Genomic DNA, 22,498 nt, shown 5'->3' on the forward strand with positions numbered 1-22,498 from the left:
GGAAGTATTGGTCGCAGTAGCACCAAATATTTTTTCCGTTATCAACATTTCCTTTCAGACAGGTTCATTTCCATCTTGTTTTAAAGACTGATCAATTAACATATACCACTCAATATGTGGTGATGACATATAAGGACTACGTGAGAACCACTTTAGATAAGTTCGCTCTGCTGCCTTGTTATTATTTTCATACACACTGCACTATAATTTGATTCATGCAAAATACATAGATTTGGCCGTTACAAAGTCTCCATCCACAGATATGCGTACATCATCTGCAGATATAAGGTATTTCGTTGCACTTTAACAAGTAATCTGAATGCCCCACTGTATATATGTGCAATATTTTAAAGAGCCCTCACTAACTGAGTTTAAAGCCACAGTTATGTTAGAATGCATCTCATTCTTGTTTCTGTGGCGGTGCGTCTGTCTCATCATGAGGCGCGTGGTCCGGAGTGCTATATGACTGATGCATCAGTTCAATTCAACTTTACTCCAAATATATCAACTTACCTGTTTTGAATACTTTTATATTTAATGTGTTCGATTATGTCCAATATTAGTGTTAAACTGTTGGACTTTAAAATAAATCTACTATTGATTTTCACCATTGACTGACTTTGCAGAACATTTAGATTGATAACTTCCGTGCGTAGATGCAGCAAATTTGGCACTGGACGTGCAACATGACAGTTGCATCCGACTATATATGATTTAGCCGTTTTAAATAAAATATTTTTATATTTAACGTTAGTTAAATAAGTCAGTATGTTTTAAAGATTATTGTTTTTTATTATTGCTGATTCCATAGGCTCTCACTCGCGCACCTGCATGGTTTAAAACACCAAATAGTTCTGCTATGACTGGGGGGTGTTATCCAAAGCACATCAACTTGTCAATGGGGTTCCTCAGTAGGGGTGTGCCAGTTTGAGTATCGCTACCGAACGGTTCACGGGCAAATTCCAAATGGAAGTGATTATCCCTATACCCTTGGAGTGGGGTCTTTGGAGTGAGCATGGCACCTGCATGCTATTATGAAGCTGTTAGGAATGCTCTTGGCCAAAGTAGTGACAATCTCCTCATTTTCAGCTGGGATGTTCCCGTGACAACGCAGCATGGTGTCCATCAGAAGATGTGCCTGTTTTACTGTCATAAATTATTTTTATTGTTGTTAGCGTAACTATTGTGTCACATCTGGCTCAAAGATGTAACATTAAGGGAGACTAACTAAGGGGGAATAACTAAAAAGATAAAAGTTTATTACAACAAAATATAACCAAAAACAACCACAAAAGTCAGTAGGCTTATAAGTTGTAAGGGAAAAAGGTCAATTTAGCTCAAAGGGAATCATTTAAGATTTTAAAGGGAATTTGAACAGAATCACTGTTTCACGGCTGACCACTGAGATGCCCTTTGATTCACTGAGCAAGCCGTTTAATGGTGATTCTGTTCCTTCTTAGAGAAAAATGGTATATGTGAGGATTTCCAGTCAGGATTTAGACCGTATCATAGTACTGAGACTGCTCTTCTTAGAGTTACAAATGATCTGCTCTTATCATCTGATCGTGGGTGTATCTCTCTATTAGTTTTATTGGATCTTAGTGCTGCGTTTGACACAATTGACCACAACATTCTTTTGTATAGACTTGAATACTTTGTTGGCATCAGTGGAAGTGCATTAGCATGGTTTAAATCGTACTTATATGACCGCCATCAGTTCGTAGCAGTGAATGAAGATGTATCCTATCAATCACAAGTGCAGTATGGAGTACCTCAAGGCTCAGTACTAGGGCCGCTACTCTTCACGCTTTATATGTTACCCTTGGGAGATATCATCAGGAAACATGGTGTTAGCTTTCACTGTTATGCTGATGATACTCAGCTCTATATTTCTTCGCAGCCCGGTGAAACACACCAATTTGAAAAACTAATGGATTGCATAGTCGATATAAAAAACTGGATGACGAGTAATTTCTTACTGCTAAATTCTGAAAAAACAGAGGTGTTAATTATAGGACCTAAAAACTCTGCTTGTAATAACCTAGAACACTGTCTAAGACTTGATGGTTGCTCTGTTAATTCTTCATCATCAGTTAGGAACCTAGGTGTGCTACTTGATCACAATCTTTCCTTAGAAAGCCACGTTTCTAGCATTTGTAAAACTGCATTTTTCCATCTCAAAAATATATCTAAATTACGGCCTATGCTCTCAATGTCAAATGCAGAAATGTTAATCCATGCATTTATGACCTCAAGGTTAGATTATTGTAATGCTTTATTGGGTGGTTGTTCTGCACGCTTAGTAAACAAACTACAGCAGCAAGAGTTCTTACTAGAACCAGGAAGTATGACCATATTAGCCCGGTCCTGTCAACACTGCACTGGCTCCCTATCAAGCATCGCATAGATTTTAAAATATTGCTTATTACTTATAAAGCCCTGAATGGTTTAGCACCTCAGTATTTGAATGAGCTCCTTTTACATTATAATCCTCTACGTCCGCTACGTTCTCAAAACTCAGGCAATTTGATAATACCTAGAATATCAAAATCAACTGCAGGCGGCAGATCCTTTTCCTATTTGGCGCCCAAACTCTGGAATAACCTACCTAACATTGTTCGGGAGGCAGACACACTCTTGCAGTTTAAATCTAGATTAAAGACCCATCTCTTTAACCTGGCATACACATAACAGACTAATATGCTTTTATTATCCAAATCCGTTAAAGGATTTTTAGGCTGCATTAATTAGGTAAACCGGAACCGGAAACACTTCCCATAACAACCTATGTACTTGCTACATCATTAGAAGAATGGCATCTACGCTAATATTTGTCTGTTTCTCTCTTGTTCCGAGGTCACCGTGGCCACCAGATCCAGTCTGTGTCCAGATCAGAGGGTCACTGCAGTCACCCGGATCCAGTACGTATCCAGACCAGATGCTGGATCAGCACCTAGAAAGGACCTCTACATCCCTGAAAGACAGCGGAGACCAGGACAACTAGAGCCCCAGATACAGATCCCCTGTAAAGACCTTGTCTCAGAGGAGCACCAGGACAAGACCACAGGAAACAGATGATTCTTCTGCACAATCTGACTTTGCTGCAGCCTGGAATTGAACTACTGGTTTCATCTGGTCAGAGGAGAACTGGCCCCCCAACTGAGCCTGGTTTCTCCCAAGGTTTTTTTCTCCATTCTGTCACCGATGGAGTTTCGGTTCCTTGCCGCTGTCACCTCTTGCTTGCTTAGTTGGGGACACTTCATCTACAGCGATATCGTTGACTTGATTGCAAATAAATGCACAGACACTATTTAACTGAACAGAGATGACATAACTGAATCCAATGATGAACTGCCTTTAACTATCATTTTTGCATTATTGACACTGTTTTCCTAATGAATGTTGTTCAGTTGCTTTGATGCAAGGATTTTGTTTAAAGCGCTATATAAATAAAGGTGACATTGACATTTACATTGACATTCAAATTCCCTTTAAAATATTAAATGATTCCCTTTAAACTAAATTGACCTGTTTCCCTTACATATTATTGGTGGAGAATAATGCAGGCAGTTTAATCTAAATTGTGAGCATAAACCAAGTTATTTAATCTTTTCTTTTGCTGCAGATGAAAGATGAAAAGCTGAGTCGAGACGTGTGTGTGTGACCCGTGACGTAAGCTGCTTAAATGAAAGAACGCAGAGACTGTAACTCAAGTCCGTCTCTTCATTGTTAAACGGCAGTAAGTGAACTAAAAGTTAACATCTGAGATCGTACAATAAGGTAGAAATTGAGCATGTTTCTCATTTTTGAAATGCCTTGTTTATAGCTGAATTGATTTCACTGCGTGTTCCAGTGCCTCTCAAAAGCTATACTACCTCAGTCACTGTTCACTGAACGGAGCTAAACTGCTGTAATTCAAAGGGAAATAAGTTGGCGAATAAAGAATAGTTTTGAACATGTTCCTCAATCTATTTATCAAAGCTTCATTATTCATAGTTTGATTGCCAGTGCGTGTTCCACTGCCGAATCAAATGCTATTCGACTCGCTGGGTTAAACATTTGAGAATAATGTTTTTTTTAATGTATTTGATCAGTGTTGAAATGAGCCGACATTTAATGTAACATGCTAAACTGTATTTGCAATACAACGATTCATGTGCTAGTCCACTAGAGTTTGTTTTGGTTGCTACAGTTACAACCGTGACACGGAAGTCTTAACCTACTTCCAGAGCAGTGTGGTTGTGCTTCGGGTGATCCTTGAAAGTGTCCCAGCTCTAGGTCCTTTCTGACACAGTCCCCTCCACTCTCTCCCACTTGTGCACTTTCTGTACTGTCCTGTATAAACAAAAACACCAAATATAAATCCTCATAAAGTATCGACTTTGATATTGTGAAATATATTTAACTGAAAACTGAATACAAAATAAATCACACAATATTTTCACTTTACAGTTCAGTAACAGTGGGGTTGGAAACAAAGTGCACAACACTATTCATTAAACACAATATATTCAGATGAAAGTTTACAATATTAACAAATTATTCACAAGCACTGTTTTCAGAGCCCCCAGTTAAACCGTTTTAATCAGAACACTACCAATACAGTGCAGTAAAATTAGTAAAATCTAATTCAGTACATTTTTATTAAACTAAGTAAAACCACAACCTATAACAAAAGGTCAATGAATCTCTACCAGAAGTGACAGTGCAATGTAGCAGATGGAAATTTCTTACCAATGTTTCAAGAATAAGCTGGATCCTTGATGATTCTATATGGGGAAAGAAGAAATGGTTTACTGAAAAGTTCTTAAAAAGCAGGATTTCATTTTTTACCATTTCTTTAAACCAGTGGTTCTCAAACAAATTTATACCAAGTACCACTTCAGAAAATATTTGTTATTAAATATTAGTTATTTAATAATAGTTCCACCATAATGACCAACATAAAATTTCAGCAGGGTAGTAGTCCTAACTATTAAGCTACAGCTCTACCGTTAAAAAATTAGGCAGTTTTATTTTAATAAGAATATTTATTGTTGTCAGCCACTTTACCATTGCAAATACATTTTATTAAATAAAATATAGTAATAAAAACATAACACACCTAATGCATGGGATTCACGTTGTTTCAACGTTGAAACCACAACTGAACTTATTTCAACCATATTTCAACGATGAAGGTCGGTCATGTGCCGGCTGGGTTAAACCTAAATATGAACATATCAAGCCATCAGAGATGCTCAATTGGGTTTAAGTCAGGGCTCTGGCTGGGCCATTCAAGAACAGTCACAGAGTTGTTGTGAAACCACTCCTTAGTTATTTTAGCTGTGTGCTTAGGGTCATTGTCCAAGGCTCTTCTCTCCCGATACCTCAGTTTGGCTGGATGGCCAGCTCTAGGAAGGGTTCTGGTCGTCCCAAACATCTTCCATTTAAGGATTATGGAGGCCAATGTGCTCTTAGGAACCTTAAGTTCAGCAGAAATGTTTTTTGTAACCTTGGCCAGATCTGTTACTTGCCACAATTCTGTCTCTGAGCTCTTCAGGCAGTTCCTTTGACCTCATGATTCTCATTTGCTCTGACATGCACTTCTTCTTCTTCTTCTTCTTCTTCCTTTTAATGGCGGTTGGCAAACAACTTTTAAGTGTGCATTACCGCCACCTTCTGATATGGAGTGTGGATCACAATAGCCTTTTCTCACTGTCACTACTACCCTTAAATAAATAAATAAATAAATAAATACATACATAAATAAGCCAATAAATAACTTCATAAATATCTAATAACATTATTAATATTCATACATTATTATTATTATTATTATTAAATACAACTTCCTAAGACAACTAAACTCATATCCTTCTACTCAGCCCTGTTTTATTCAAAAACACAAATATCGCTCTATACCCAACATGCCCTGAATTCATTTGTAATATTTCCTTCATTTCAAATCTAATTTTTTCTTTCCTAAACCAGTCTTTCAGCCTCATCCTTTCCTCCTTATACCTATGACAATTAATAATTACATGTTCTACTGTTTCGTTAATATTACAGACCTCACACATCCCAGTCTCATGTTTCCCTATTATTTTAAGCGTACTATTTAATCCAGTATGCCCAAATCTCATTCTCGAAATAATGTCCTCTTCTTTTTTATTCCTATTATTTTCTCTAATACCTCCTACCCTCTTTTGGATACTGTAGTACATTCTCGCTTTTGTTTCTATATTCCACTCCTCTTGCCACTTCTTTCTCATTTCTGCTTTAATTATGCTTTTAACTTCCGCCTTACTATACCTTATTACCATATCTATCTCTGTTTTTTTGTAGCATTTTTGGCATATTTATCAGCCAATTCATTTCCCTCTACTCCTATATGGGCTGGAATCCAGATGAATTTTATTACCACTCCTACTCTATTAATTCTATAAACAGCTTGGGCTATTTCCAACAAAATATCCTGTCTTGCTTCTGAATGCATGTTCTTAATACTGGTTAACGCACTGCTTGAATCTGACCCTATTAACACTTCCCTTGACCTACTATTTTCAACCCACTCAAGGGCTAAGAGAATGGCCAGCATTTCTCCTGTATACACTGACAATTTATCATTTACTCTCTTATTAAACATAACATTCTTTTCTGGTATAATGAACGCAGCTCCTACTCTATCATCTTCTGTTTTTGATGCATCTGTATATATCTTAGTAAACATAGAATACTTCTCCTCTAGGTATCTACTAACCTGACTCCTATCAATATTATTCTCTTTCTTCCACTCTAAAAAATGCAAATCTACCCCAAACTCCCCTAATAACCAAGGTGGAACATTAGATAATGGCACAGTTGGGCTTACCGTAATATCTCCTATCCCTATTCCATTGACTGCATTGCTTATTATCCAACCAAAGCTCTTAATCTGTCGTCTTTCCCTTTCTTGACAAGGTTGTAACACCCTCTGAGTCGGGTGACTTCCATTATGCCCTTTTAAATTTGCCCAATACGTTGACGATATCTGATTTCTTCTAATCTCCAATGGCATTTCATTCATTTCTACTTGTAATGCTGCTACTGGAGTTGTTTTAAAAGCACCACAACATAGTCTCAGCGCCTGACTTTGAATAACATCCAACTTTTTTAATAATGTTCTTGAAGCAGACTGGTAAACTGCACATCCATAATCAATAACTGCCCTAATTAAGCCAATATATACTGCTTTCAACGAGGTCCTACTTGCTCCCCACTCTCTACCTCTCAGACACCTTACCACATTCAATATTCTTTTACATTTTTCAACAACACTCTCAATATGTATTTTCCAGTTAAGTTTTTTGTCAAACCATATCCCGAGATATTTAAAACATTCCACTCTCTCTAGATTTTTGTCATAAAGTTTAAGTTGAATCGGTTCTTGATTTTTCCTTTGAGAAAAACAGACTACTTTGGTCTTTCCCACTGAAAACCTAAAACCCCATTCCATTCCCCATCTCTCTACTTCCCCAATTGCCTCTTGCATCTTCCTTACTAAATATTCTATATTTCTTCCCTTTTTCCACATAACACCGTCATCTGCAAATAAAGCAACAATTATAGATCTATCAACTCTACTAAACACTTCATTTATCATAATTGAAAACAAAACTGGACTAACTATACTCCCTTGAGGAGTTCCATTTTCCACTAAATACTTTGTACCTACTTCTTTACCTACTCTTACTGCGATCCACCTATCAGTTAAAAAGTTCTTGATCCAACTATACATTCTCCCTCTTATTCCCATTTGATAAATCTTAATCATTAGTCCTTGTTTCCACAACATATCGTACGCCTTCTCAACATCAAAAAATACAGATACTATACTTTCTTTATTAATTTGAGCTTTCCTAATTTCATTCTCTAAACATATAGCCGGATCTATTGTGCTTCGTCCCTTTCTAAACCCGCTCTGGTAATCCTTTATCAATTTCTTTGTCTCCAAATAATACTTTAATCTTTCATTTATCATTTTTTCCATAATTTTCCCTACATGTGAAGTTAAAGCAATCGGTCTATAACTTTCTGCCAAAGTCGGATCCTTACCTGGCTTACATATGGGGACAATAATTGATTCTTTCCACTGTTTTGGCAAACATCCCACTTCCCATACCTTATTATATAACTTTAATAACGTTTCTTTACTCTCATCATTTAAATTTTTTAACATACAATAACTTATTTGATCATTCCCTGGCGTTGTTTTTCCTGACTTTCTTAATACATTATTCAACTCACCCATTGTAAACATCACATTTATAGTACTTTCATTATCCCCATCAACTTGTATTACTTCGACACTATCTCTCACTGTTTTCTCCCTCTGTATCTTTTCCTCATTACTCAAATTACCATTACTATGTACTTTAACAAATGTCCTTGCCAGCAACTCTGCTTTACCTTTGTTCTCTACTATTACTTTCTCTCCTTATTTCATTATAGGATATCCATACTCTTATTTCCTGACACTCTCTTTATCATACCCCATACTCTATCTAATGGTGTACTTCTTCCTAGAGATTCACAATACTTCCCCCAAAAGTTTTTCTTAACTCTCTTTATTGTCTTCCTTACCACAACCTGCTTCCTTTTATATTCAATTAAATCCTGAAAGTTATGTGTTCTTTTCAAAACTTTAAATGCTTTATTTCTCTCTTTTATTACCTTTGTGCACTCTTGCGTCCACCATGGTACTATTTTCTTTCTACTACTGCCTCCTCTTCTTGGTATTGACTCTTTTGCTGCATCTAAAATAATACTACTTATTTCCTCATTCAGATCTTCAACTCCCTGATATAAACAAACCTCCTTTAATTTTCCTTTGGACAAAATTCTAAACTTGTTCCAATCTGCTTCCTCAAATTTCCACCTACTTACTCTCTCTTTCTTTTGCATATCCCTTTCTATTCCAATTTCTGTATATACAGGATAATGATCACTCCCTATAGTACTTTCCTTATTTACTTCCCAACTACTTATCCCTACCAAAGAATGGGACACCAACGTAAGATCTATTGCGGTTTCTGTACCCTTACTTAAATTTATCCTTGTACCAGACCCATCATTTAGACATACTAATTCCTTTTCATCCATTATTTCTTCTAAAATGTCTCCATTTAAATCTTCTCTTTCACCCCACACCTTACTATGTGCATTAAAATCCCCGCACCAAATAATTTTCTCTCTCCACTCCTCCAGTATTGACTCTAGTTGTACTCTCTCTAGCTTTTTACATGGGTTATAGAAGTTAATCACTTTAATCTTTTCTTTCTTGTTCCATATTTCAATAACTATTACCTCTAATTCTTGTATTGTTTTTAACCTCCTATATACTATACCCTCTTTAATAAATATGGCACACCCCCCTCCAATTCCATTTCTTCTATCTTCACGTATGATATTATATCCTTTAATAATGAAATCCAGATTAGGTTTGAGCCATGTTTCCTGAATGCAAATGATATCTGGTTTCTTTCCTAGTTTATCAATAAATCCCTTAAACTCATATCCATTTGCTAACAAACTTCTAGCATTCCATTGAATTACCAACATTAAGTAAAGTTTTGAGAAGCTGTATCTGCATTCCCTTCTCCATGGTTAAGGTCAGCATGTATCTTTTCCCATGACAAATCTTTCATGTTTAAGAACTTAGCTGCTGCCTTAACTATGATTTTAATCTTCTCTGTTTTTGTTTTTGCTTGTTCTGAACAATTTATGACATATGCTACAAAAAGCACTATCCTATCCATTGACATTCCTGTATTTTCCTGTTCTGACCCCATTCCTTCCTTATTCGTACCACTGTCTTCTTTTCCTCTTCCATTATTACATATTTTCACAGCCTCTGCATATGTTACTTTCTGATTTGATTTCACTTTTTGAACCTCTACTGCCTTTTTCCGGACTTCACAGCCCCCATATGCTGCTGTGTGGTTCCCTCCACAGTTACAACACTTTATTGTAACATTACTCCCACGTTCTCCATATGCATGTTCTCCTCCACATCTACCACATCTCTGTTTCCCTTTACATACATTTGCAGTATGCCCATACCGCTGACATTTGTAACATCTTAACGGAGGAGGTACATATTCTCTGACGTTAAAGCTCATGTATCCTACCATCACTTTCATAGGAAGCACCTCATCTTTAAACTGTAGCAGTACGGACTCGCTATCAGTTTTTCCTCCATTCCTGAAAGCCTGCATTCGAGTGATTTCTGTGATCACTCCTCCTTTAATCACTTTACTTAGTTCTTCCAGATTCTCTTCAATGGGAATTCCTGTTATCACTCCCTTAGTTCCTCTCTTCTCACCAATTATTTTTTTCTCCACTATTTCTTTTTTACATACTGATTGCAGTTTCATGGTTTTATTTTTCTGCTCAGCATTTTTGCATTTCACCAATAGACTTCCATCACGCAACACTTTCGCCATTTCTATTTCCCCAATCGCTTTCTTCAATCCATTTGTAAGAGTGATCAGGCCAACTGATGTAATTTCATTCCCCTCTTTAAATTTAATAATGATCTTAAACTCTTCCATCATTACCTTTTTCCTTACTTCTTGAATTTCTTCATCCTCTTCTAATGTTCTCTTATTTGTCATCTGACTATTTCTATACTCTTTTTTCCCTCCTCATTTCCTACTCGTACTCTTTTCCCAACCCATCTGCATATCTTCTTCCTCTGAAAATCCACTATAATTTGCCATTCTGATCCAGTCACAAATCAGATTATGCCATGAACCCGCAAACAAACAACCAAAATAAACTTTGAAGCAACTAAGAGAAAACAAAACAAAAACTTTCCTCTTCAGCAATGTCTCTGCTCGTGTTCAAAATGCTCCCGAGGACGCATCTCCCGCACCCACTTCCGGTCTCGTAGGTCTCCTCTGACATGCACTGTGAGCTGTAAGGTCTTATATAGACAGGTGTGTGGCTTTCCTAATCAAGTCCAATCAGTATAATCAAACACAGCTGGACTCAAATAAAGGTGTAGAACCATCTCAAGGATGATCAGAAGAAATGGACAGCACCTGAGTTAAATAAATGAGTGTCACAGCGAAGGGTCTGAATACTTAGGTCCATGTGATATTTCAGTTTTTCTTTTTTAATAAAGCTGCAAAAATGTCAACAATTTTGTGTTTTTCTGTCAATATTGGGGTGCTGTGTGTACATTGAGGAAAACTTAAATGATTTTAGCAAATGGCTGCAATATAACAAAGACTGAAAATTTTAAGGGGGTCTGAATACTTTCCATACCCACTGTATAAACTTGTGTTAACATAGCCCTAAATAACTGTGTTCATAAGCAGGAGGGAAAGGAAAAACATGTAAAAGAATATAAAGATTTAGGTGGAAACTTTATTAGATCATCATATAAAAATATATATATACATACAGTGAAATCTTTACAGTGATTTTCTGGTAGATACATTTACAGTATCAATCTCATCAGTAATCAGACTCTTGATTTTCTCAAAACTAAATCTTGTAAAAACATTTTAAAAGTTTATATTTAAGTTAAACAAAGATTATAATGATAAATTAATCTCATTCTCCCAATATAATCAAAGCTGGGGTGCCCAAACTCTGTCCTAGAGGGCCGATGTCCTGCAGAGTTTAGCTCCAACTTGATTGAAATAAAAAAAGCACAAAATCACTTTCACTGACTTTTTCATTAGCTGTTCCTTCTTGGTGGAATGACCTGCCCAACTTAATCCGAGCAGCTTAGTCCTTAGCCATCTTCAAGAAATGACTATCAACACATCTGTTCCATCTTTGTTTGACCCTCTAACTCTAGCACTTTCTATTCTATTTTAATTCTACTTTACCTATTTATCTTCTTTAAAAAAAAAAAAAAAAAAAAAACCTTTTACTAAATGTAAATGTAAACGTAGTTGGTCCAAGTGTGTTTAATTAGGGTTGACACCCCTGATCAAAGTTGTCCATATTTCATAATGAATTAGCATTGTTTGCAGTGTGTATTGGGTGTTACAGAATCTAAAAATATAGTCATTATTTAATAAATCCAACATGATTCCAAATTGCCCATTTTCTGCTCTCAGTTTCATAAGCCATTACCTATAAAACAAGAAAGTGAAAGATGGCACACATAACAGTGTGATGCTGTGTGTCTCTGTGTCTTCAGTCTCTGGTGATTGTGTGACTGTGAATTCTCTGTAGCGGTTTATTCACCAGAAGCTGATCCTGAGGAAACTGTACTGACGTCTGAATACTGAGAGTCCTACAATAAAACACACAGACAGTTACATATGAGTATGATACATTACTGCTGTCACATCACATCAGCACATCCAGCTAAGAAAAAACACATTATATTCATATTATAGCCAGAGATATGACTGAACAACTGATCATAGATTAATAACAGTAAGTGATCAATGATTCTCTCTTTATGACTTACACACAGAAACACTGGAAGAGATGAAAATATTCATATATTTATAGATCAATCACATTACAGAATTAAACAGTTTAAAGTACAGTGACTTTAGTGGAGCTGAATTATTATTCTATATTCTCCAATTACACACATGAGATCTTTTATTAAACTTCGTTCAATTTAGAAGCTCAATTTAGAATAAACTCACAATAGTATAATGTCTCCAGTTTATAATGTGGATCATCCTTCAGTTCAGAGAGTGACTTCACTCCTGATTTTCCTAGTTTATTCTCAGACAGATCCAGTTCTCTCAGGTGTAAGGGGTTTGATCTCAGAGCTGAAGCCAGAGCAGCACAACCTTCATCTGTGACGCCACAATATAACAACCTGTAGAGAACAATGACACAATCTGAATCATATTTCAAATTTTTGTAGTTTGTTATTGACTCTAGTTTCAGAGCAGGAGAGGTGTTATAATGACAAGCATTGACACAAACTCCTGTTGACAGAAGGAGATTTATGCATGTTGATGCTCAGTGGTGCTGTTTGAAACTGTCATGTGCTTCATGATTGAACAGACAGTGGAATGTTAGATATTGTTCCATATTGATATAAGGACTGATGTGTCTGGAGAAACAGTCATTTGCTCCTCTAATAAACACCTATAGGAGGCCATTTACTTCACAGGAGCCACGTGTTCCCCATTACAGATAATTTATTAACTCTTGCAATCATATTTGTTCTCATCTGGCAGCTTATATACTGAACAGAAATGTGGTGAAATCAAAGATATTGAAGTGTAATACGAGCAGGTGTGCTAAGTAAAATGTTTGACGGAGGAGATAACAAATACGGCTTTTAATGATCACTGGAGAAACAGGGGCACATCCAAACACAATTCCAAATCTACAAACATTAGTAGCTGACAAACTGGAACTAAACAGACAGGGTATTTAAACACAAGGAAAGTAATGAGAAGAATGGGAACAGGTGGGGAGTAATCAATTAACTAAACTAGGAATGGAACATGACCAAACAGGGATAACACAAAAGGAACAGAAGTCTATGACTGTGACAGTTCGCCCCCTCCCGGAACGGTGCGTCCTTGTACATAGTCCAGCGGAGGGAGGGTGGGGGTTCAGGAGGTGGGCGTGGGGCAGGCAAGGGGCAAGCAATAGAGAGGGAGCATGGAGCATAGTACCACCGTGGAGTGGATGTAGGGTGGAGCCAGAGAGGAGCCCGGAGGAGGAGGAGCCAAATGGTAATCCAGAGGCCAGCCAGGATAGCGGCCCATGGTGGGCTCCGGAAGCCCACTGCGCAGTTAGAGCGACTGAGGATGGAGGTAGAGCCAAAGGGAAGGAAGAGCCTGACAGAGCTGGAGGGATGGAGTGATGAGGCGAAGCCACAGGAGTGGGCGGTTGACGACTGACCAACGCAGAGCCGAAGGGATGAGGAAGCCCAGTGGAGCTTGTGGGATGATGGGCCATGGTGGAAACGAGGGAGCTAGGTGCCAAGGTGGAGCCGATGGGCCGAAGGACCGAGGAGGAGTCCTGGGCTCAGAGGCTGGAGGCGGTGACAGGGAATCCTCAAGCCAAGGCAGAGCTGGAGACTGGAAGTCCAGTGGCGAATCATAGTGCCCAGATGGCGCTGACTGAGGGTGAGCTGCGGGATTGACCGGTACCAGCAGAGATGGGGTTGAGGGACTGGCTTGTTTGAGAGGAAGCAGGAGAGGGAGGCTGGGAGGGAACACACATAGACTTGGGCTAGGCGGAACCAGTGGAGACGCAAGAGATTCGGGGCTGGGCGGAGCCAGCAGAGACGCAGAAGATTCAGGGCTGGATGGAACCAGTGGAGACGCAGGAGATTCAGGGCTGGACGGGAGTGGGGCTGGAGATATCCTCCTCAGTGGGGCAGAAAGTGAACAGGGATCTGTTAATCTCCAGCACTAACTTCACGAAAGCGGTGAAATCCTCTCTGGGACCATTCGCTGGTAGGTGTGCCTTACACCGCTCGCTCAGGTCGGTGTAATAATAAGTACAGAGCAAGCAGCAAGGCACGCCAGATCGAGAAAGTCTCTGGCGTGGTTCTCAAGCGAACGGTCCGACTGCTCCAGGCATAGGAGCTGTAAGGCCATTCCGGGAGAGGGGGAAAACAAAACAAAAAAGAAAGAAAAACGCTGCAAAATGTATTCACTTTTTCGGTCCACTATTCTCTAACACGTGTAGGTGTGCTAAGTAAAATGTTGGACGAAGGAGATAACAAATAAGGCTTTTAATGATCACGGGGGAAACAGAGGCACATCCAAACTCAATTCCATATCTACAAACACTAATAGTGGACAAACTGGAACTAAACAGACAGGGTATTTAAACACAGGGAAAGTAATATGAAGAACAGGAGGGGGGGGGGGGGGGGGGGGGACTAGGAACGGAACATGACCAAATAGGGATAACACAAAAGGAACAGAAATCCATTACTGTGACAGAAAGTATTAATGAACAATTTAAGAACAATTGTCTACACATGCACAAGATGATAATGAGCTTCTTTTTGTCTGGATCATCACTCATTTACTTCCAGCTTTATGGTCTTTGGTGCTTTTAGTCCACTTTGAGCCTTTAAATAAAGCTTTGCCCTGGTTATTATACATTAAGCAAGTTCATTTTACTATATTGAAGTGTACATTATTAAACATATCTGTTTTAAATATTGTGAGGGTCTGATAATGTTTGAAGCTAAAGTAATTGTAACCTTCATTCATTGATCACTGTAGTAGTGCGTTAACTAAACGTATTCACACTCTTGTCTGTTGAACTCTAAAGCAATTTTTATACTCTGCAGTAAACCACAGAGGCTTTGACTCACTATGTTTCACATTAATGTTCATCTGAAAGATCAGTACTAAACAAAAAAGCAGAAGCAGCTGAAGCTCCAGTAAATGTTTGTTGGGCAAAACAACTGGAGCTTCAGGTCATGTGATGTGATGGAAATGAATTAAATGAACCAGTACAGTCCTCAGAGTCATTTGTGCTGTGATTTAGTGTATTTATTGAAAATTTATTTTAAAAGTTGATTTTAGTCTTATAATTTACATCCACGTCTTACCGATGACAAAGACATGCAACCAGAGAGATGATCTTACCTCAGTCTTTCCAGTTTACAGTGAGGACCTTCCAGTACAGCAGACAGCAGATTTACTGAATCTCCTAGTTTATTCCCAGTCAGAACCAGCTGTCTCAGGTGTGAGGGGTTTGATCTCAGAGCTGAAGCCAGAGCAGCACAACCTTCATCTGTGATGCCACAATAACTCAACCTGTAGAGAACAATGACACACTCTTCACTCTCTCAGATCAGATCAGTTTAGCTGTGAATCCATTATTACAGAGAAAGTCACAGTGCACAAAACATCATTATAAAACATCTAAAATCTCATTCAGGCATTATAAATATATTCTAATTGTTTGTATTATATATATCCACTCCGGTTGCTCAATACGTTCAGTGTCGTTCGCTCAACCCAGAGTGCCCCATGATGATTTGCAAGTTCGAGAATCTTTGAAATAGGCTAAGCAATAGCTGAGCGAGTGTTTTCCGCTGCTGGATTACTGTACTGTGCACACTGCATGAGCCTGAAGCCTGAGACTTTGTCCAAGCTAATGTTTCTAAAAGTAAATTCTAAAATGCTGTAAAGACTGAGAGATGTTTTAATCAATTGCATTTCCCCGTGTTTTTGGTCTATTTTATCTTTAAAAAGTATTTATTTTAATGACAATTTGTTTTTATAGGATTGTTTTGAATGTTCTTAATGCACAAAAATGGCAGCTATGTTCACGAAAATAAAGTAATAAAAAAAATCAAATATGCATTTTATGTTAATGCATTTTAGGCACTCTTGCTGAAGGGCTTGTTTTAAAAATTAAAATTAAACGTACATGTATATATATATATATATATATATATATATATATATATATATATATATATATATATATATATATATATATATATATATATATATATTTCATTTGATTGTTAACTTGTGCTTCCTGATTGTGTCTTATTATACTGATTAAAAGTATTGTTATAATACAAACATATGGTTTAGAGGAAACATGAAATAATTTTTATATTATATAACAGCAACTTATCAGCAATTTAAATAAAGTTCTCCAACTGTATTTAATTCAGGAGCTACTTTTTAAAAATGAAAGCGTCTGAGAGCTACCAATGTTTTACAGTATTTCAATCTCAATCCAAACTGTTATACACCGCGTTGTTTAAATGTGCTGTAAATATAAAAAAAGTACAGATACACAAGTTTTATGACAAAAGCCAATAAATAAAATTAGCAGCACTATGCATTTTTATTTGCCTAAACAGTGAAATAAAACATTTTAAAAATCATGGCCAGATAAAAAAAAAATAAAAAAATCATAACATGTTATCTACTGATATGTATTACATGTTCAAAAAAAATTTTTGTTTATTTATTTATTTTTTTAATAAAAGGATGACTCAGAATGATAAATACAATTGTATCTGATCCATAAACAGTTCTACATAAACTTATGTGCATTCTAAAAATCTTAACACTTCTGATAACAAGGTAGGCTATTTTCCATCATCTGGTTAAGATTTTGCATTGGTCTGAACACAGATATAAATCAGACTGAATGAATTTGTAAATCCACAGTCTACAGAACAGAGCAGTTCCCATTAACAAAGCCTTTATTATGCATTACAGAGAGGGGAGCTTTAACTTTTCTGAAGACATTCGGTTTCATATTATACATTCACACAAACAATGAAATCATATATTCTTTCATTTCATTTCCCTCAGCAGTCTGCCTTAAGTAATTTTTACACACAAATGAAACTACATGTTTCGTCTGCGTGAGACTCTTTAATAACTTTGATTAAAGCTGAACTGTATGAGCTAATTGTATATCTCCGCCATCTTGGATTTCCGGTCTAGCGAGTGAAGTGAAGTGACATTCAGCCAAGTATGGTGACCCATACTCAGAATTCGTGCTCTGCATTTAACCCATCCGACGTGCACACACACAGCAGTGAACACACACACACACACACACAGTGAAAACACACCCGGAGCAGTGGGCAGCCATTTATGCTGCGGCGCCCGGGGAGCAGTTGGGGGTTCGATGCCTTGCTCAAGGGCATCTAAGTCGTGGTATTGAACGTGGAGAGAGAACTGTACATGCACTCCCCCCACCCACAATTCCTGCCGACCCAAGACTCGAACTCACAACCTTTCGATTGCGAGTCCGACTCTCTAACCATTAGGCCACGACTTCCCGCATAGATACTTCTGGCTGTGCTTAAATGCCAGTGTAGAGAATGGGAGAAATTCAAAGATTAAATATATAAATATATTATATATATATTAATATAAAAATGCAAATAACACATATATATAAAGCTTGTCATGATATGGTCTATGAACTTCCATTCACTCACCACCAGAGGTCACCCGCTCACTACATGGACTCCAGCACTACATTAACTGTTGCACGTCACCCTGGACTACAGTTCCCATCATCCATTGCACTAATTACACACAGACAGCTGAAGACACTGATTGCACACAGCTGTAACCCATCACACATTCACCATATAACACTCACTTAGATCACTTTCAAACGGATGAGTATTGTTCAGCACTTATCCATTAGTCCATAGTCTTGTTTCAGTTAATTGTTTTCTTAGTCTTGTCTCTATTTATAATTTTCATTGTCTTGTTTAATTTTCTAGTTTTCATCATTTAGTCTTCTTCTTTCCATGCCCTGTTACTCGTGTTTGGACCCTTTTGCTCTGGATACTGGATTACCCCTTTTGCTTGGCCATCAGGATATTGTTCGCTCATCGAAGTCCCAATCTTGCCCTAGGATTATTCTTGTGTCTTGCCCTCTATATACCTGTTTGCCAGTATCTGACCCATGCCTGTTAAGACCACGTCTCTGTACAATAAAAGCTTGGATATGGATCCCCACGTCTCATCAGCTCCCGCGTTACACCGCTATTATTACTGTACTATAAATGTTAACTGCGTGCATTTTAAACTTATGCATTTTTGGGTCCGTTAAATAAATTAAATGCATACCGTTCACAAAATGTTGAACATGGTGTGTACAAACAGCTACCCAATGTATTTTTCCCTTACCAATTATGCAAATGTACAAATTATTATTTTTCAAAAATGTTTGTATCAAACATTTTTTAATGAAATATTTACCTTGTGTTGTGAGACATGGGCTGCTATTGATCTTCATAAATACCCATTTCTCAATTGTGCACATACTCAACATATTTTATCATCTTCCTCAGTTAACTTTGCATTAAAAATAAAGAAATAAATAAATAAAAACAGGCTGTAAAGAATGACTAATTCAAAGATTTGTTTTATCTGATAATTAATGCAAAATAATTTGTAAAAAATATTCATGCGCTGCTTAAAGACAATTATTTATGCAACAGATCTTTCACAAAACAGATAATGCAAACACCTATCTTTAATTAATGCAAACCTATCATAATTACATTGTTAAATTGTACAGTTAGTTATAAATTATGTTATTAAATAAAGTTAATAAAACATACATGCAGAAATCTCTGAGCATCTCGAAACGATCGTTTGACAGTTGTAAAACATAATCTTATAAATAGCATTCGGAACAAAATCAACTCTCCAAAAATGTCCCACAAATCCCCATTGACTGACTAAGCACTGATGCTGAGCCTCATAATCAACTGAAGAAAGAATGAATCCACATGGTATATTAATGAATTTCCACACAGATGTACGCAATAATGTAATGAGGATGTTTCCTCTTGTCTGTGATATACCACTATCCACTTTTTAATATGAAAAACATTAATCATTTATGTCTAGTCAAGTTTTGTTTGTAAGTTTCCTCTTACCGTGAATGAGAATGTCCCAAGACCGGAAGTATGCACACACTTGTGTCGCTGAAGCTACCAGTGAAATTTGTGGACCGAGCCCATTTACTGTGAGTTTTTCAAATTGCAATAAACAAATACAGGTTTAAAGATAATTAAAATAAATAACGGAATATATATATATATATATATATATATATATATATATATATATAAAATTTATATATATATATATTTTTTTTGTGATAAACACTTTTTTTCCGTAGAAACAGTAGAAACAGGCTTCAGCCCCCCTAAACTTCTGCATAGCCTCCCTAAAAAATTATTTGATTAATTAATTTGTGATGGCTTCAGCACCTTTTATAAACTCAAGCTGCGTCAAGTTTCGGCTCCTCCCCTGATCTGAGTCTGCATGGATTCAGCATGTTTTTCAATCTGCAGGGGCACCGAGCAGAGCGAACATCAGAGAGTACAAGGTATGTGTGTGTGTGTGTGTGTGTGTGTGTGTGTGTGTGCATTTATCGACAGATTGCTATGGTATGACATCTGCATCGGTGCAGTTCTTGCAATTGCAGTTTACATAATGTTACTGGACCATTACATGGATCGGTTTCTCATCCAATACCGATACGTCTTCGCTGAGTATACTATATACAAAAAAATCAGATGATCCCTGAATAAGAATTCAACACGTTAAATAACACATTAAAGGGTTGGTTCACACAAAAAGTAAAATTGTCATTAATAACTCACCCTCATGTCGTTCCAAACCCGTAAGACCTCCGTTTATTTTCTGAACACAGTTTAAGATATTTTAGATGTAGTCCGAGAGCTCTCAGTCCCTCCATTGAAGCTGTGTGTACGGTCTACTGTCCATGTCCAGAAAGGTAAGAAAAACATCTTCAAAGTAGTCCATGTGACATCAGAGGGTCACTTAGAATATTTTGAAGCATCGAAAATACATTTTGGTCCAAAAATAGCAAAAACTACGACTTTATTCAGCATTGTCTTCTTTTCCGTGTCTGTTGTGAGAGAGAGTTCAAAACAAAGCAGTTTGTGATATCCGGTTCATGAGCGAATCATTCGATGTAACCGGATCTTCTTGAACTCACAACAGACCTGAAAGAGAAGACAATGATGAATAAAGTCGAAGTTTTTGCTATTTTTGGACCAAAATGTATTTTCGATGCTTCAAAATATTCCAACTGACCCTCTGATGTCACATGGACTACTTTGATGATGTTTTTCTTACCTTTCTGGCATCACTCTTAATATGTTAATATGACGTTCCCACAAATTAATATCTCATGGCCACGACATAGTATCACGTTCCCACGAGTTATTATGTCTTGGACACGACAAAACTAAGTAAAACAAGTCACTTTACGGGCACCGTATAATATGTCTATCTGGCAACATGACTGAGGCTGAGCTCGCATCCTCATTCACAATTCGCTCAAAGGACGAGGTCATGTAACCTTTTCACGATGATAATATTTATTTCTTTTTTAAAACCCAGTTAGCTTGCTGAAATACTTCTGCGGCTTCCTTATCATGACCTGTCCCGATGAGCCTAATCGCGCCTAACCTGCCTTTTTTTTTTTTTAAGGACTTTTAGAAATTACAACTGCAATCAGGGGGTACAAAATGTAAAGCAAATAAACAGACATAAAATACATATACAAAATCAGAGACCAATTTAAAAGTTAAACAAAGATGTGAAAAGTTTACAGATTGAAACGAATTTTGCAGCTTTCTTATTTTTCAGCCCCAATATTGTATTTAGGTATTGCAAAATTTCTGCTAAAAATAAAGGCTTATTTCCTCCAAATTTACATTTATGAATACTAAATTTAGCTAACAAAAGAAGCAGATTAATTAAGTAATATTCCTTATGGTAAGATTTGTCATAAGAGAAAACAACAAATAATACATTTTTAAAGCACAGTTGAAAGCTGGACATGATATGAGCCTTTATAAAGGAGTAGAAATCTGACCAAAAACAAACTGAATGAGGACAACTCCAAAATAAATGATAAAATTGTTCATCCTGTACATTACAAAATGTACACAATGTATCAATTTCACAATTAAATCTAATTACATGGGTAAAATTTATAAATAAGTTTAAGCGAGATTTCTTTGATTTTATTAGTAATTAAGTATTTATGTGGGAGTTTCCAGATTTTATACCATAAAAAATTATCAGCACATCCATTCCAGAATTATATAATAGCAGTTCTGGAGACAATATTCCTTTGGAACAAAGCCCGTATACAATGGTTATTATTTTTAATACAGGGAATAGAGAAACAGATCCGTCTTATTTCAGTATCAGCAGGATCTAACGAGTATGGGGAGAGCAGAGGACAGGTATTTTTAAGAATAATTTTTAGACCAGAGTGGATGGCATCCATACCCACAACAAAATCCCTAGGAGTAACTGGAATATTATATTTAGAAAGAAATTCCGAGTAGTTCAACATAAGACCATCATGGTTATAAAGTTGCCTGAAAAAAAATTATATCATTACAAAACCAATTCAAAAGAAATAAAGATTTAGATTTATATAGAATGTGCTTATTATTCCAGATAAAACACCTGTTGGGATAGAAGTTGTGTTTATAGATAAAATTCCAAGAAAGAAGAATCTGTTTGTGGAAATTAGATCGTTTTAAAGGAAGTTTGGTAATACTGTAGTCACAAAGTAAAAGGAATTGAAGACCACCAACTTGTGAAAAGATAAATTGAGGAATAATATTCCAGATAGATGTTGGTTTTTTAAGGAATTGCTTAATCCAGTTAACTTTGAAGGTGTGATTAATGGTGGTAAAATCTAAGAAGTTCAGGCCTCCATTTTTAGTTGAGTTCATAACCACAGATTTCTTTATATAGTAGATATATATATATAGGAAATTTCTTATTTCCAAAAGAAGTTAAATAGCATTTTATCAATAATTTTACAAGTATTATCATTAACTGCTAGGGATAGCGCTGCATACATAAAGCCGAGTTCAGACTGCACGATTTTCAAAGAAGTTGGGTCACTGTTCTTTTCACACTGCATGATTATCTTAGCCAGCATTCAGTCACTGCTGTGTTCACACTGCACGATGGATCGGCGACAGAATGTTTCACACTGC

The 22,498-nt window shown here is 36.8% G+C and overlaps 1 long non-coding RNA gene across 1 annotated transcript; it reads right to left on the bottom strand.

Annotated features, from left to right (window-relative positions):
* Positions 1-11,956: 11,956 nt before the first annotated feature.
* LOC132114364 (uncharacterized) lies at positions 11,957-15,793 on the bottom strand. Its single transcript, XR_009425299.1, has 3 exons — positions 15,579-15,793; positions 12,645-12,823; positions 11,957-12,277 (listed from the first exon to the last, which is right to left on the bottom strand). It is a non-coding gene; the product is annotated as an uncharacterized LOC132114364 (long non-coding RNA).
* Between the last annotated feature and the right edge of the window lie 6,705 nt (positions 15,794-22,498).

Source organism: Carassius carassius, chromosome 33 (assembly GCF_963082965.1).
Source record: "Carassius carassius chromosome 33, fCarCar2.1, whole genome shotgun sequence".
NCBI lineage: Eukaryota > Metazoa > Chordata > Actinopteri > Cypriniformes > Cyprinidae > Carassius > Carassius carassius.